Genomic DNA, 16,922 nt, shown 5'->3' on the forward strand with positions numbered 1-16,922 from the left:
AGCGCTTCAAGACGGGACACACTGGAATAACCACACAAACAGTGTTCTGGCTAACAACGCCGTGTTTGTTTATCTTGTTGAGCCTTCTATACAGAGAACTAAGGCAGTACCAACCATACCATGAAAAGTAAAACGCACAAGGGACAAACGGAAAAGAAGGACAAAAAAACTTTGCGCCCAACGTATTCTTATTACAGTGCAGTAACAAGAAAATCGATTTCTTTCTTGGACAACTCTAGAAACGGTATGCTGACGCAATGAACACTTAGGAGGGTGATCCCAAATCTCTATAAAATTTCTCTGGTGCAGTTATCAGGGTGTCCACGCACTGCTTCAAATTGCGAAAATATAGGTCTACATCCACAGCGCTGACAGCGCAACGCAAGATTTCCATTGATTGCTCTTTTTTTGTTTACATTTTTGCTACGCTCTCTTAGCCTATCGTGGACACATCTGCCAGACTGGCCGACATATACATCGTTTTCCACATGTCAACGGCATCGAATCCGCTAACTCTTGCGTACAGTGATCAAAGCGGTCTTCGTCTTGGGTCATACATACTCGGTGAGCGCGCGTGTCGGAGTAATTGACCTGAGCAAACAAGCCAGTTAACTTGCGTGGCGCAGAAAAAACAAAGCACGGTTAGTCCCGAAACCTGTGCGATAATTTTAAGATTGTGTGATACCTCGTGCAGGCAGTGCTTGATGTCGGCGGGGGGCCCGCACCCCCCCCCCCCCCGCTCCGTTATTTGAGGAGGGATCGGCCTCCCCTCGTCAGGTCAACTGTAGCCTTGCGGCAACCATTCGACAAACACTGGAAGCGAGTTTATCGTCAGTAGTGCCTTGTGCGGAGCAATGATTTAATCGCCAATAATGGGTTCATGCGCCATGAGCAGAAAACAGGAAAGCAGGTATTGTCGTATCTGCTTGCACGCATTTCCCCGAGCCACTCCAGATGACGGCCACCACCCTGATTGGACAAAAATTCTTGGCGCAGCATACTATTTCATAAGCCACCTGAGCGTGAATCTACCTGCTCGTAAATTAGTGTAGGTTCGCCTTGATTTCTTTACGATTCCAGTTAATTTTCATTCGTTTAGTTGTGCATTATGAGTGTCATGTTATACGAAAGGCGCATGCATTTTGTCTACTTATATAAGTAAGCGGGTGCGAAAGTATAAAATATATTGTTGTAATGCCGAAGGTTGTCACTGAAGCAAGGCAATTAATGTTCTGTGTTGCAGCTAGACTTACTTGATTTGAGTTCGCATCTACCTTTAATCCTTTACCTCGCCAGCGATTTTTGAAAAAAGAAAAACATTTCCAAATTTCATATTCTTTTCTAAGCGCTTGATAATCGGCACAATTATTAAATGCCAGAAAATAACTCCGAAGAATATATTCATTTTCAGAACACCTATAATAATTTGTACCCACCATGGTTGCTTAGTGGCTATGGTGTTAGGCTGCTACGCACGAGGTCGCGGGATCGAATCCCGGCCACGGCGGCCGCATTTCGATGGGAGCGAAATGCTAAAACACCCATGTTCTTAGATTTAGGTACACGTTAAAGAACACCAGGTATTCCAAATTATTTCGGAGTCTGCCCACTACGGCGTGCCTCATAATAAGATCGTTATTTTGACACGTAAAACCCCATATTTAACGGTTTTTTTTTTAATTATGCATAGGCTATCTTCTATGCCGGCACACTCTAAGATATTTAAAAGAGAAGCTTAGAGAAAATGCCCTTCGCTGTCACGATATTGTCGTCTTTTTCATTCCGGCATTATTTTCCACTTTTGTCATCCGGGATAAAATAATAACTGTGAGATTAGGCTAGCTGCCTGGTATAATTAAATTATGGGGTTTCACGTGCCAAAACCACTTTTTGATTATGAGGAACGCCGTAGTGGAGGACTCCGGAAATTTTGACCACCTGGGGTTCTTCAACATGCACCTAAATCTAAGTACACGGGTGTTTTCGCATTTCGCCCCCATCGAAATGCGGCCGCCGTGGCCGGGATTCGATCCCGCGACCTCGTCCTCAGCAGCCCAGCACTATAGCCACTGAGCAACCACGGCAAGTCTGCCTGGTATACTCTTACTTAGCTCAAAAGTCATGAAAGAACGCAAAATATACGTACATAATATATAAGGAGTTGAGTGTAATGCAGCGGACATGGGCGAAAACGAAACCAAGCGCTCTTAGTTGCGCCGAAATGCGACGTAGCAAACCGAACACTTGAATCTGCTTAACCTCCTGCCTTTCACCACATTTTATCTGTCTTTGTTCCAGACAGTATGTTTATTTCCAGCATGCAGGCAGTACTAACTGCACAGCCATCACAAACCTACGCTCAATTCAACATTGGTCCCTAAACCGACCCACGAAATTGTCAAACTTACTGTAACCTTGCTGGAATATATCTCTCTGCTGTAGCGATAGCAACCAAGTTATACCTGAATTAAAATTCCACTTTGCGATATCGACAACGTTCAGACGACCTTATTTTGGCGAACTTTTATGACTGGCCATCTTCTTTTGTAAGTTTTGTGCACGTTTAGAGCGAAGCTTTCGCTGCCTCTTCCTTAGACTTTCCCACTACTGCTGCTGCTGTCTGGCACACCGCGTTGGAGGTGGTTCAGAGCGTGTATATACATGGAAAGCGCATGGCAGAGACGAAAGGAGACGCGAGAAACTCGTTTGACCTTAGTACCGCGTCGAATGTGCACAATGCCCTCGAGAGCTCCGTGGGCGTCGCCACATTAGTATCTTGATAGCTGTAATTATCCGTGACCCCCCGCAAGAACATTGCAAAAATTGCAGCGCTTACTTTTCTACTAACATGCAAGTCCAGAGGGAAGCTAGATAGAATATGAGATAGGAGGGGGGAAAAGAGGCAGAGAATGGGTAAAACCAACGCAGTCACGAAACGAGTGACTAACAGCCCGAACAACAGAGCGAATGGGGGAGTGAATAACAGAGGGAAGAGTGGCACTCTTCGCTCGCAGTTCTCATACAAGGGAGGATGGGGGGGATAAAGAAAAGGTGACGTGAGAAGGCAAGGAAACGTTACCACTAAAGACGAAAGCGGTTGCGGGGAAACGGGATAAATGTAAGTTAAAGTTCGGTACGGTACGTTTCTGCTATTTCTTGAAAATAAACACTATGCAAATATGCCAAGCGTACAACTTATACAGGGCGTGCAGAAGCAGAGCCGCACTAAATAAAGCGCAACGCAGGGTCAAGGTGACACTACGGAAGCGGTCGCGCCTCAAATGAACGCTTTTGTGCCCGCCGCGGTACCTTTACGGCTATGTCATTGCTCGAGGTCGCGCATTCGATTCCGACCGCGACAGCCGCATTTGAACGTGGGCGAAATAAAAAAAAAGATCATGCACTCAGATTTAGGGACACGTTAAAGAACACCATGGTGACAAAATTAATCCGTAGTCCGCCACTACGGCGCGCCTCATAATCCGATTGTTTTTTTCGGCGCGTACAGCCCCATAATTCAAATAACATTTATTACTACTGCGCCGATGCGGTGTGTCATATCAAGCAATGAGAATGCGCAACCCTCTCAGAGGGTAGGAAATATGGCGCACAACAATGCCTCAAGAAAACACATTTTCCTGTGTGTTCTGTGTACTACGCAGACAAACAGCAGTGATGCACGCAGGGTAACGTTTAAGATCAACACATCACTCTCGTGCTGGACTGAACGTTGAAGAAATTAAACATTAGCCGTTGAAATCACCGCTAATTATTGTCGATTGAAGCAAACAGCACAGAAAGCTTCGCTTACATCGATTCCAACAGTGCGTGGGATCTCCATAATCTTTATATGCCTTTGTAGCATCAATAGGGCGACTATTTAAATGACCAAATGGCAAAATCGTTGTTACGAATACCTGGTTTATTACGAATCATTACGAATATTTATGCTCCATTTCCGTAGCAGCGATAAAAAAAAAATAAGCATATACGACAACATTTTTAAAAAATTGATGCTCCCCTAGCAGTAGGGACATCGGCGGGTTCTTTAGCACGCTGTAAAACAGCGCCACGAAAATGAGAATAAAATCAGACGGGAAGTAGACTGCTTTCTGTGTGCCTTGCTTTCTTGGTTTTGTTCTTGCAGCACTTTTTTTGACCATGCAAATTTACTAACCTGTCAAGAGTTTTTGCAAGGATTTACTGACGGGCTAGTCAGTTTATTAGCGCAGAAAAAAGCGCTTCAAGACGGGACACACTGGAATAACCACACAAACAGTGTTCTGGCTAACAACGCCGTGTTTGTTTATCTTGTTGAGCCTCCTATACAGGGAACTCAGGCAGTACCAACCAGACTATGAAAAGTAAAACGCACAAGGGACAAACGGAAAAGAAGGACAAAAAACTTTGCGCCCAACGCATTCTTATTACAGTTGTGGGGATTTGGGGAATTCGACGCGCCATTGCGCGTGCGCATTTCACCCATGTCTGCAATCCTTTTTGCCACGTCGTCCTTGCTCCGAACCAGTTTTGGCGGTGGCGCTCCACTTGCGCTGGTTCGCGGTGAGGGCGGAGCTAGTGACGTCACGGAGCGGCCCCTTGTGGCTACTGCCGTGACGGTAGCGACTCTCTTGCTCCTTGGGACAGCGCCCGGTACGTACATGCTTCCTCTCGTCCGCCGACACCTTTGTGACTAGGACTGAGCTCACGCACGGTGCCTTTGCCCGTGCGGGGAGCGCGTACCTCGTGTTGTTCCTATCCCGACGCTAAGCCGAAGAACGGGTGCCTAGTGCTCGCGCGAGGTCGTACCACGCCGAGCCGCACTCATCGGAGGCCCAAGCCGAAGGAGATTGCCCGAGCTCTCGCGAGTTGGCCCATCGGTTATCGCGAGAGCGAGTAGCATAGCCGCCGGGACTTTTCCTAGCGGCGCGTCCCAGCTTGAGCCTGTGCTCTCGCAGCGACGTGCTACAGGCACCCCTAACTGTATTTTCGCCCTTGGTGCGGGACCCCTTTGGTTCCCCGCCGTCCCGGGACCGGGCGTTCGTGCAGTGTTGGGTGCCGTTGGAGACAATAAACGGTTTCCGTCAATTTAGGGCAATACTGTGTTCTTGCGTGCGTCGCTCGGTAGCCCCTCGTGGTCTGAGCTCGCGCGCAGCGGCGCCAGAGGCTGACGGCTGACGCGGCCCTGTGGCTCGCTAAGCTCGAACCCGCGGTGATCGGTACTCCTGTGAGACCCCAAGACCCCACACAGTGCAGTAACAAGAAAATCGATTTTTTTCTTGGACAGCTCTAGAAACGGGATGCTGACGCAATGAACACTTAGGAGGGTGATCCCAAATCTCTATAAAATTTCTCTGGTGCAGTTATCAGGGTATCCACACACTGCTTCAAATTGCGAAAATATAGGTCTACATCCACAGCGCCGACAGCGCAACGCAAGATTTCCATTGATTGCTATTTTTTTGTTTACATTTTTGCTACGCTCTCTTAGCCTATCGTGGATACATCTGCCAGACTGGCCGACATATACATCGTTTTCCACATGTCAACGGCATCGAATCCGCTAACTCTTGCGTACAGTGATCAAAACGGTCTTCGTCTCGGGTCACGCGTACTCGGTGAGCTCGCGTGTCGGAGTAATTGACCTGAGCAAACAAGCCAGTCAACTTGCGCGGCGCAGAAAAAAAAAAGCACGCTTAGGCCCGAAACCTGTGCGATAATTTTAAGATTGTGTGATACCTCGTGCAGGCAGTGCTTGATGTCGGCGGGGGGCCCGCACCCCCCCCCCCTCCTTTATTTAAGGAGGGATCGGCCTCCCCTCGTCAGGTCAACTGTAGCCTTGCGGCAACCATTCGACAAACACTGGAAGCGAGTTTATCACCAGTAGTGCCTTGTGCGGGGCAACTCTAGCTCTCTAATTTTTCGTTTAATGATTTAATTGCGATTAATGGGTTCATGCGCCATGAGCAGAAAACAGGAAAGCAGGTATTGTCGTACTGCTTGCGCGCATTTCCCCGAGCCACTCCAGACGACGGCCACCACCCTGGTTGAACAAAAATTCTTGGCGCAGCGTACTATTTCATGAGTCACCTGAACCTGAAGCTACCTGCTCGTAAATTATTGAAGGTTCGCCTTGGTTTCTTTACGATTCCAGTTAATTTTCATTCGCTTAGTTGTGCATTATGAGTGTCATGTTAAACGAAAGGCGCATGCATTTTGCGGCCCTGCCATGATCACTTAGATCTAACCATTGACGCAAAGGAAATCGAACGGGCTCGCCGTCTTCAGCGCCATTCTTCTGGGCGCCCTAGCCCAATAATAGCCAAATTTACATTTTTTAAAACCAAAGAGATAATCTTTTCTAATGGCCGTAAGTTAAAAGCGACTCATTACAGCATTGGGGAGGATTTTTCACGCCCTGTCCGAGATGCGCGAAGGCATCTAGTTAGATTTGCCAAAACTAAAACCACAAAATTTTCCTTGCGCTACAAAACATTGTTCAGCGGTCCTAAGCGGTACGAATTCGACGAATCATCGCAGATAGTAAAGGAAATCGCATAGCATACGGTTCATCGTCATGTAACTAAACTTCCTGGTAGCAGCCCTAATGGTAAACTTCCAAATCTTTTTTTTTCTATTATTTTCACAAACCTACGCAGTTTCCTCCCCAAACGCGAACACATCTGTAATCTTGTTTTATCATCTACCAGCAACATACTTACACTAACTGAAACGTGGCTAACAGATGACGTCACTGATATTGAAGTTCCTGTCTTCCTACCTAATTTTAAAGTTTTCCGCAAGGACCGCAAGGGCTCCGGAGGATGAGGTGCTCTAATTGCCACTAACCAGCAATTGCCATATTTTGTTATTAACATCCAATCAGAACTTGAAATACTATGGGTAATCTGCCGTTCCGCACCTCAAACCGTCATTCAAGGTGTCTGCTTCAGACCCCCCCCCCTACACACACACACAGCAATCCAAAATTTTCGTATTACCTAAATAATAGCCTAAATCAACTTACTACTACACATCCAAACGCGCGCATTCTTCTTTTTGGCGATTTTACCTTCCCGTCTATTGAATGGCAGAACTTCACACCAACAAGCAATGAAGAAATAACTAACTTCCTTGACGTCTGTCTAAATTTTAATCTTACCCAATTAGTAAAGGAACCCACACGCGTTGTACGTGATTCGTCAAACATCTTGGACCTTATACTAACTAATCACCCTGAAAGTTTTGCAAATCTTACTTATCTCTGCGAAGTTAGCGACCACAAAATTCTACATGCTACTTTCACCTTCATCGCGAGATCGCGCCACACGTTCCACAAAACGATTCGCCTTTACGTCAAAGGCAATTACAATGAAATGAACAACCAATTGCTCTCTTTTTTTCCAGAATTAAAAAGAGGTTTTCATGACCGATCAATTGAGGACAACCGGCTTACTTTTAAAACCAAACTCGCCGAACTAACATCCAAATTCATTCCCACCATTACATTTCGTGCCAATCATAACAAACCATGGTTCACAAAGTCCTTGAAAGCACTTAAGAACAAGAAGGAACGACTTTTCTGTGCAGCAAAACTAAACCCAAGCGAATGCGCATGGAATAAATACTACGAGGCCGAGTCAATATATTTGCGGTCCATTTGCAATGCCAAACACGCCTTTTTTCATACTGACCAGCCGAAGATCCTAACCAATAACCCCAGCAAATTCTGGCAAGTTCAAAACCCTGATTGTGCGCCTATCATCACACTTACCAACACACTTGGCGAGGAAGTCAGCGACGTTGATTTTGCAAATATATTTAACACTGCATTTTGATCCGTCTTCACAAACGAAACTGATATGCCACCATCTGTCCCAACTGGCCAACCAAGATCGCTCATGCCACTAGTCACATTCGCTGCACACGGCATCACCTGTATCAATGAAAATATGCAGGTGCTGACGAAATCACCAGCAAACTCTTAAAAAGCACTCGGCATGCTTCTTCAGTGTATTTATCATTGCTGTTCACACAATCACTCTCCACAGGTAGCATACCCAGCGATTGGAAGGTGGGGAAGGTCGTTCCGGTCTTCAAATCCGACATAAAAGAATCGCCCCTAATTATCGCCCCATCTCTTTAACAAGTGTGCCATGCAAAATCATGGAACATATAATCTATTCTTGCACAATGAACTTTCTTGACTATTAATTTCTTTCATCCTTCTCAACATGGTTTGCGTAAGAACCTATCTTGTGAAACGGAATTAGCTATTTTTGTCCATGACCTGCACATGGCCCTTGATTCTGACTTTCAAACTGACTCAATCTCCCTAGATTTCGCGAAGGCTTTCGACAAGGTTTCTCACAAGCGCTTGCTACTAAAAGTTTATTGGTTAAACGCATCATAACGCACTGCAGTGGATAAAAGAATTTCTGGCAAACCGTACCCAATTTGTTCACGTTAATAATCAAGCCTCTAGGTCTCCTGCAGTAACAACAGGCGTCCCGCAAGGGTCAGTCCTTGGTCCCCTTCTATATTTAATATATATTAACTACGTACCAACACACGTCTCCTGTAAGGTTAGTATGTTTGCCGATGACTGTGTTATCTATCGCACAATCAGTAACCTCTCTCATCATATAATTCTACAAAGCGATTTAACTTGTGTCCAGGACTGGTGTAACCAATTGCTTATGGAACTAAACCCCGATAAACGAAAACTCATGTCATTTCATCGAAAACGTAATCCTCTCCTGTTTCCTTATACAATCTCGCACGTCCCGATAGCATTAACACAGTCTTACACAGTCTTACAAATACCTAGGCGTAACGTTGTCTAACGATCTAACCTGGAAAGCGCATGTCACTAGAATGATATCATCTGCTAACAGAAGCCTTGGATTCTTAGAAGGTCATCTACGTCTAGCGCCACCAAACCTAAAATTGATTGCCTACAAGTCACTCGTACGCTCTAAGCTGGAATACGGCTCTGCCATCTGAAGCCCTTACCCAAAATATCTAACAAACTGTCTAGAATCAGTACAGAACTGCGCCACAAGATTCATTCATTCATGCTATCCATATAATGTCAGCGTATCATCATTAAAAGCCGAATACGGCTTAACAAACCTGGCTTGACGGCGTCGTATCGCTACTGTGTACTTATTTCAGAGGTTCTTTTACAGCTCACTTCATAATACACCATATATCAGTCCTCCTGCACGCATTTCACTGCGCATTGGTCATCCCCTTCAAGTCGTCCGTCCACGTGCGCACACTACCACTTTTGCCTCATCATTCTTCCCACGTTCAGCCTCGGACTGGAACGGCCTTCCACACGACATCGTCGCAATCTCCTGCCCATCCACGTTTTTGAACTGTATAATTAACATATTTACCTGCGAGAAAACTTGTACCTGAACATTTTTTCCTTGTGTATTTTATTTCTTTTATTAGCTACCCACCCCTTATGTAATACCCCTAATCCTGGGGGCCTTTTAGGTAGTAAAGCGAAGTGAAAGTGAACTGAAGTCTACTTATATAGGTAAGCGGGTGCGAAACTATAAAATATATTGTAGCAATGCCGGAGGTTCTCAATGAAGCAAGGCAATTAATGTTCTGTGTTGCAGCTAGACTTATTTGATTTCAGTTCATGTTTACCTCTAATCATTTACCTCGCGAATGATTCTTGACAAAAAAAAACATTTCCAAAACTTCAATTTCTTGTCTAAGCGCTTGAATGAATCGGCAAATTTAATAAATGCCAGAAACGCCATACTTTTTATCTAGTTCGCTATCCTTTTAAAAAGCGCTGGGACGGCGCTTCAGCCGCAGGGGTTATGTTATGGTGCATTTGGACAGGACCGTGCGCACAAGAGGGCGACGAAGAGGAAGTGGATACTGTCTCCTGGAGCTGTGACCTTTGTACCAGCCTGCGCGATTACCACTAACATTTCCCCATGTAAATATTTGTAAATACATCTGTGCATCGGGCTTTTTCTTCGTAACAATACTTCTTTTTACCAGTTTCAGTGTGTGCAGATGTAAACGGGTGCAGCGGCTTGTTGCCTCTGGGCTCGTATGGCCAGCAGACATGCCTTTGGCCGAAAAAGAAGTTTCAAACACATAACTAGCAGAGTACGCGCATTGTTATTCTAGAAGCCTGCTGCGTGGTCTTCTTACTATGACGCTCCGCTGCGATGCTTCGGTTCGCGACAGCGGTCACCGGGACGTCATACGAACAGGCTACCATTCTGCACATGCATTAAAGACTTCTGAGCTTTTTTTCTTTGGAGATTAAAGACTTATTCTATTCCCTCGCGCACAATAAACTAATGTCCTGTATTGAAGATGCGATCGACAAACACGGAACAATGCGCTTTGAGAACGCAATAGGTATGACATCGGGTTGCTTCCTTCAGCCATTGAAACGTTACCTGCAATCGACCTTCGTTACTTGAGACGACAATACTTCATTCAGACAAATGGGATTTGTATACGCTCCTGCATAACGCAACTCTTTAGTGATCCGTACTTAGTTTACTCTGACAGGAAGCTGATCGCCGCTTCGAGTGGTTCATACGTTGTCAAGACCTTTCCTTACGTAGATGATTATTTGGTGCTATTAGATTGTAAATATGTTGATTACGATCCGAATGTGCAGATGACTCTTGCTGCTTTTCGTGAGTGCTTGAAGTCCTTGGTTTTAACCCATGAAGCGCTGGAAAATGAATCAATCAGATTTCTGTACTTGGAACTTTCTTCTTGGCCACAGGTATGTCTGGTGGTCATACGAGCCAAGAACCAACAAGCCGCCGCTCCCGATGACATCGGCGCACACTGAAACTGGTAAAAAGAAGTATTGTGTGGCATTGTTTTCGGAGCGCAATCGACACATCTTGCACACACATGGCACTGGACAGCTTCTGCAGGCAAGTCGACCGCCTTGTGTCTCCAGGATGTCCTTGACACGTGCTAATTTCTGTGGCAGGGTGTTTACTAAGGAAGCGCAGTGGCGCAAGTCGACACGTGGCAACACAAGACGGCAGGAAAGTAGTTGAGCTGCCTTACCTGCGCTAGGTATCACACAATCTTAAAATGATCGGGCAGGCTGCGGGCCTGAACGTGGTTTTTTTCCGCGCCACGCAAGTTAACTGGCCTATGCCCTATGCCCTACAGTCAATTCCCAAACGCGCACGCAAGGAGCGTGCCTAATCAAACCCAAAGAACCGTTTTGTTCAGTGTGTGCAAGAGTTAGTGTATTCGATGCCGTTGACGTGTGGAAAACGATATATATGTCGGCCAGTCTGGCAGATGTATCCAGGATAGGCTAAGAGGTCATAACAACAATGTAAAAAAATACTTGCAATCTATGTAAATCTTGCTTTGTATTGTCGGCAGCGTGGCTGCAGGCCTACGTTTTCGCAATATGAAGTAGTGCATGGACGCCCTGATAAATGCCCTAGCGAAATTTCAGAGATTTGGGATAACTCGCTTAAGTTTGGTTGCGCCAGCATCCCGTCTCTGAGAGCTGGCCAAGAAAGAAATCGATTTTCTTGCTGCTGCACTGCAACAAGCATTCGTCGGACGCAAATATATTTTTTTTCTTTTCCGTTTGTCCCTTGTGCGCTTGCTTTTCATTGTCTTTTTGGTACTGCCTCAGTCCGCTGTATGAAAGGCGCAGCAAGATAATAAACATGCACTTGGTAGACAGCTCAGTGTTTGCGTGGTTATTTCCTTGTGGCCCGTCATGAAGTGCTGTTTGCGCAGTTTTTTCTAGTGTTCTTTTCTTGTGACTCTCTTTCAGTGAGGGGGATCGACTAGAGCTTTATATCAGAAACGATGTTGCAAAGACGAGAGCGAAAGAGACAGGAGTGCTGAAGTGCAATAAACCCCTCCCCCTTCCCCCTCTTTTTTGTTCTTTTATGGAGGAAACGCAGGTATTGAAGACTTCCTCCAGAAATTCAGTTTGGTGGAGATAAAAAGGCGAGGACGACCATGCCTATGGTTGCACTTTGATCACCACAGGCTAAGTAAGTCTTCAGTTGTTTTCCGCTGCGATAGGAGAAATATTTCCACTCACTGCAAAAGTGTTTCCCACTATAGTGTGGTTAAAGATGAACACCGACGATCCTTAATCCCCCCACGTACAGCGGGAAAGCGACGGTGCTACATACTGCAAGAGCGGTGAAAATGCTCGTACATGGCTGGCGTCACGCACGGCCATTCGGCGGCGATGTCGAAAGTCAGACGGACGCGATTTATCGAGGAAGGACTAAGGAGGCGGCGCGCGTAAAGGCGTCCTCTACACAGGCAAAACAAAGCCGCGACCAACGTGCAGTCGTCATGAATGCTGCGACGAAGTGCATTGTAAGTTCGCGCCTCAACCTTCACACACCATGTCTGACACCGATTATACACGTTGTCTGCTTGGTTTAGGCCCTCTGCGCACTATCTACTAATTAATGAATAGGCAGGTAATTAAACCCTAATGTGTCAGAATGAGATAACCCGTGGGTAACCTGTGGTTGGAGAACACGTCATTAATCTCCCCCGCGTGCGATCTCTGCCCTGATATTAACTCAGCAGCTTCCGAGGCTGCGCCACTCCCACATCGCCGAGCGAGAAGTAATTTATGCAAGCATGTTGAAGTTAGGATTTTCTGATGCTTAAGGCCCTTTAGGCGCACTGCATTGTACAAGGGATCATTCAACTGAATCACTGTATATGCTACTCGTATATACGTGATCTGCTCAATAAACAGTATACACTTTTATTTTTCAAGCAGGAACGCATAGGAAAAACAGTGAAAGCTTCGTGCTTTTAATGATTGAACAGATAGACAGGAGCTATACGCCGACTAAGATGACGCACGGCAGCTATATAAAATTCAAGCAACCACTTTAATTTCCGAAGATGCGACGCGCTCAGTTGCGAGACTCCCCTAATAACGTCCATAAAGCAATTGTAAGAAGCTCAGCCGGTAAATAAACGATGACAGCTTATCTCACCTTACGGAGTTATGCGCGTCAAGTTCATTGCTTTAACGTTCCTATCGAAAGCATCATACCTGCAACATTGTTTTTTTCATTCGCTTTATTTTTTTTTCTCTTATCAGGTACGCTTTATAGCCCTCTTTCATTATCATGGCAATTTTTCGCCTGTATAGCCAGGTTTCCTGTGCCTTTTTCTTGTGTTATGTTTTCCTCCTATGACATCTGACACAAACTTTGAAACGATCAGCAACTCTTCAGAGCGCATGATGGTAGTCGAAGGTTTAAACGGTGGAATACAGGTCTGTCTCATAACCAAAAAATCCAGTCAACAGCGTTCCACCTCAAGCAGTGGCACGCAATTTGTCCCTCCTTCGGCGTTTTACAGTCATGTGGGCACTTGCTGAGGTTGAGGATTCAGTTTACTAACAATAATTTTTTTTTGTAAGGCCATCTATAGGTGTTCTTACTGGTAACTTCATCTACATTATATTTTACTTCTTCGTGATATTTTTTTTGGAGGGTGGAGGGGGGTCACAGAATCAATCGCTGCCTACGGTAGGACGATGAAACATATGTACTACATGTGTGTAAGGAAGCAGAGTATGGCTCAATGAGCAACTTCCTAATTTCACCTTTTCTTAAATTGGCATTTTTGCTGCACGTAGGCCAGAGTGTACAAATCTACATGCACGAGTACCCATATATACTCAAACGAACCTTTGGTTCATTTACGCATCCGTGTATCTGCATATTGAAATGTTTATTTCATCCGGTTGGGCATCAATGCATTGGACGATGTAGTAATGCAGTTGTGCATTGCTAGTGTCGCTTGACGGGTAAAATTATAAAGAGATGATTGGATTGGATTGGATGGGATTGGAACAAACTTTATTTGTGCCTGCAGTTGGGCGCTTGCACTCCCCGACGAGGGCCTACGTCGTCTACGAGGTTGCCGTTACTCGGCACGGGTCCCCGCTCGCCGTCGCCGGCTCGCTGGATCCTTGCCTTTCCAGCGCCCCGAGGACCTGCTGGACGGCCCAGAGCTGTTGGTCTTGGTCGTTGCTCTTCGCGGCTGCCTCGAGCCGCAGCGGGATCATTCTTGATCTTCCTTCCTCTGGATTTATGATGCAGTGTTCAATGGGCACCTGGCCATTGTGGAATCAGTGGCAATGATTCCGCCGATAACGCTCCTCGCACAGCACATCATGAAGAGCACAGCGTTCCAATTCCTCTTTCGAGGACAGACGCCGCAAAGCAGCTTCGACACCTGGCACGCAGTCTCACACTGACCGAGTGGAACACGCCAAACTTATGACTTACACGACTGCATCGACTAAACCCTCCCTACAACTCCGACCTCCACTCGGACTTCCTCGACGTGAAGCTACGCTTCTCTGTCGCCTTTGGTTAGGAGTTGCCTTCACAAAGGCATACTTTACATTAATTGGAGTGACTGACAGTGGAACATCCGAGGTCTGGGGCACGGAAGAAAACATCGACCACCTGCTGTGCCACTGTCCACGATACACCCCTGAGAGACAAGAACTTGCCAAACCTTTTCAAAAACTGGACAATCGGCCGCTTTCTGCGCAGGTACTGCTGGAACACCGCCCCCATCGCCCGTCGGCCCGTAAAGCGGTGAAGGCACTTTTGTGCTTCTTAAGGACGACGGGCTTGTGCGACCATCTGTGACTGTTAATGCAATTTCTCAAAGGCCACACACGTCAGTGAACTCACCGCAATTTCCTTTTTGCTTCCCTCCTCTCTCTCGCTGTTATCTTTGTTTTCCCCCTTTCCCATTCCCCCGGTGTAGGGTAGCCAACTGGACGTTATTCTGGTTAACCTCCCTGCCTTCTACTTATCTCTTTCCCTCCTTCCCACAAGATGTGATCTGCCGTCTCCCTCCGACAGACCCTGCACTTATTGGTCGCATATGTCTCGGGGTACGTGCGATACATCAGTTCCGGGCTCGGTAGCGATCCGGTTTGGAGCTGTCTCAGTAGTACCGCCTCCGCTCGACTCAGCCTCGGGTGCGGGGGTGGGAGAGTCCTGCGAGCCAGGCGGCAGGCCTTTGTGATGTCGTTGCAGTCCGTCATGAGGCCCTTGGCTCCGAACCACGTCGGACGGTCTGTTGCCGGGGCGCGGTTAATTAGCGCTCGCGCCGCTGAGTGTGCCGTCTCATTGTGGTTCTCATCGCGTTCCGACGCGTCGCCCACATGCGCAGGGAACCACTTGATTCCTACTTTTCTGTCTTGCAGTTTCGCCCCTCGCCATACGCGCTCGGCCTCCCTGCAGATTTGGCCTTTGGCGAAGTTTCGCGCCGCCTGTCTCAAGTCACTCAACACCGTGTGGCAGTCTGCGTCGGCGATGGCCAGGGCGATGACTACCTCCTCCGCTTGTTCCGATCCGGCGCTTCTCACGCTCGCTGCCGTCCTCGTGGCGCCGGTTGGCGCCTCTATGACGACCGCTGCGAAAGCATTCCATTGGTATTCGGCCACATCCACGTACCGCGCGTGTTCGTCGTTGGCATGCCGGTCGATGAAAGTCTTGGACCTCGCCGCTCTTCTTCCCTTGTTGAACTCGGGATTCATGTTCTTGGGTTTGGGGTCGATTCTGGTCTGGCGTCGAACCTCTTCGGCGATGGGGAGCTTCATCTCCGCCTCGTTCGAGCGTCCTATTCCCAGGTCGTCCAGTATCTTCCTTCCGGCGTTGGTCATGGACAGCCGCTCCAGTTGAGACGTCCGTTGCACTTCGGCTATTTCTTCGAGTGTGTTGTGTATCCCGAGTTTTAAAAAGCGGGTCGTGCTCGTGGATTCGAACAGGCCCAGCGCTGTCTTGTACGCTCTTCTGATGATAGGCTGATTTTGTTACGTTCGTGTTGCAACCATCTGTGTTAGGCTGCAACGTACGCGACATGGCTGGTGATGAAGGATTGGACGAGCCTAATTAGGCTCTCCTCTCATGCCAGCCTTCAGGGAAGTGACTCGTTTGAGGAGTCGAATCGCATTGGCCGCTTTTGCATTGAGACGGGCGATGGTTTCGCCGTTTCTTCCATGCTTTTCGATGACCATACCTAGGATCCTGATTTTGCCGACCTCGGGGATTACGTTGCCGGATTTGGTTACGATTCTCATTTTTTCGTATTCGTGTTGTCTGGTCTTGCCTCTGCCGTTGTTGGTAGATATGAGTATGAGAAGATCTGATTTGCTCGGCGAACATCTCAGTCCGGTGCCTTCCAGCTGGTCTTCTATCCCGTCAACGGCTGCTTGCAGCACGTCCTCGATGCGGGCGTCGCTGCCGCCGGTAACCCACAGCGTGATATCGTCCGCGTAGATGGTGTGCCTGACGTCTTCGATGTTCGCGAGCTTCTCCGCCACTCCGATCATTACCAGGTTGAACATCATCGGCGAAATAACCGATCCCTGCGGTGTGTCGGTGCTCCCGAGCTTCTTCTCGTGCGTCTGTAGGTCACCTGCTCGTAGCTCGGTGGTCCTGTCTGTGAGGAAGTCCTTGATGTAGTTGTAGGATCTTTCGCCCATGTTGAGCTTGGAGACTTGGGACAGAATCGCCGAGTGTTTCACCTTATCAAAGACGCATTGCAGGTCGAGCCCCAGGAGTGCCTTGTTGGCGCGGGCGCTGCCGTAATCGTCGATGATTTGGTATTTGAGCTGCAGCATCGCGTCCTGCGTGCTTAGGTGCTGTCTGAAGCCGATCACCGTAGCCGGGTACAGCCCTTCTCGTTCCAGGTAGTCTTGCCACTTGTTGAGCAGGACGTGCTCCAGCACCTTGCCCACGCAGGACGCGAGCGAGATGGGCCGGAGGTTGTCTGCGTCCGGCGGCTTCCCCGGCCTGGGGATCAGAATGGTTTTGGCTGTCTTCCACTGCTTTGGCAGCACGCCCGCTCTCCAGCACTTGCTGAAG

At 47.5% G+C, this 16,922-nt stretch overlaps 1 pseudogene; it reads right to left on the reverse strand.

Annotated features, from left to right (window-relative positions):
- Nucleotides 1–13,532: 13,532 nt before the first annotated feature.
- LOC126536243 (uncharacterized) lies at nt 13,533–16,678 on the reverse strand (annotated as a pseudogene).
- Between the last annotated feature and the right edge of the window lie 244 nt (nt 16,679–16,922).

Source organism: Dermacentor andersoni, chromosome 4 (assembly GCF_023375885.2).
Source record: "Dermacentor andersoni chromosome 4, qqDerAnde1_hic_scaffold, whole genome shotgun sequence".
Taxonomy (NCBI): domain Eukaryota; kingdom Metazoa; phylum Arthropoda; class Arachnida; order Ixodida; family Ixodidae; genus Dermacentor; species Dermacentor andersoni.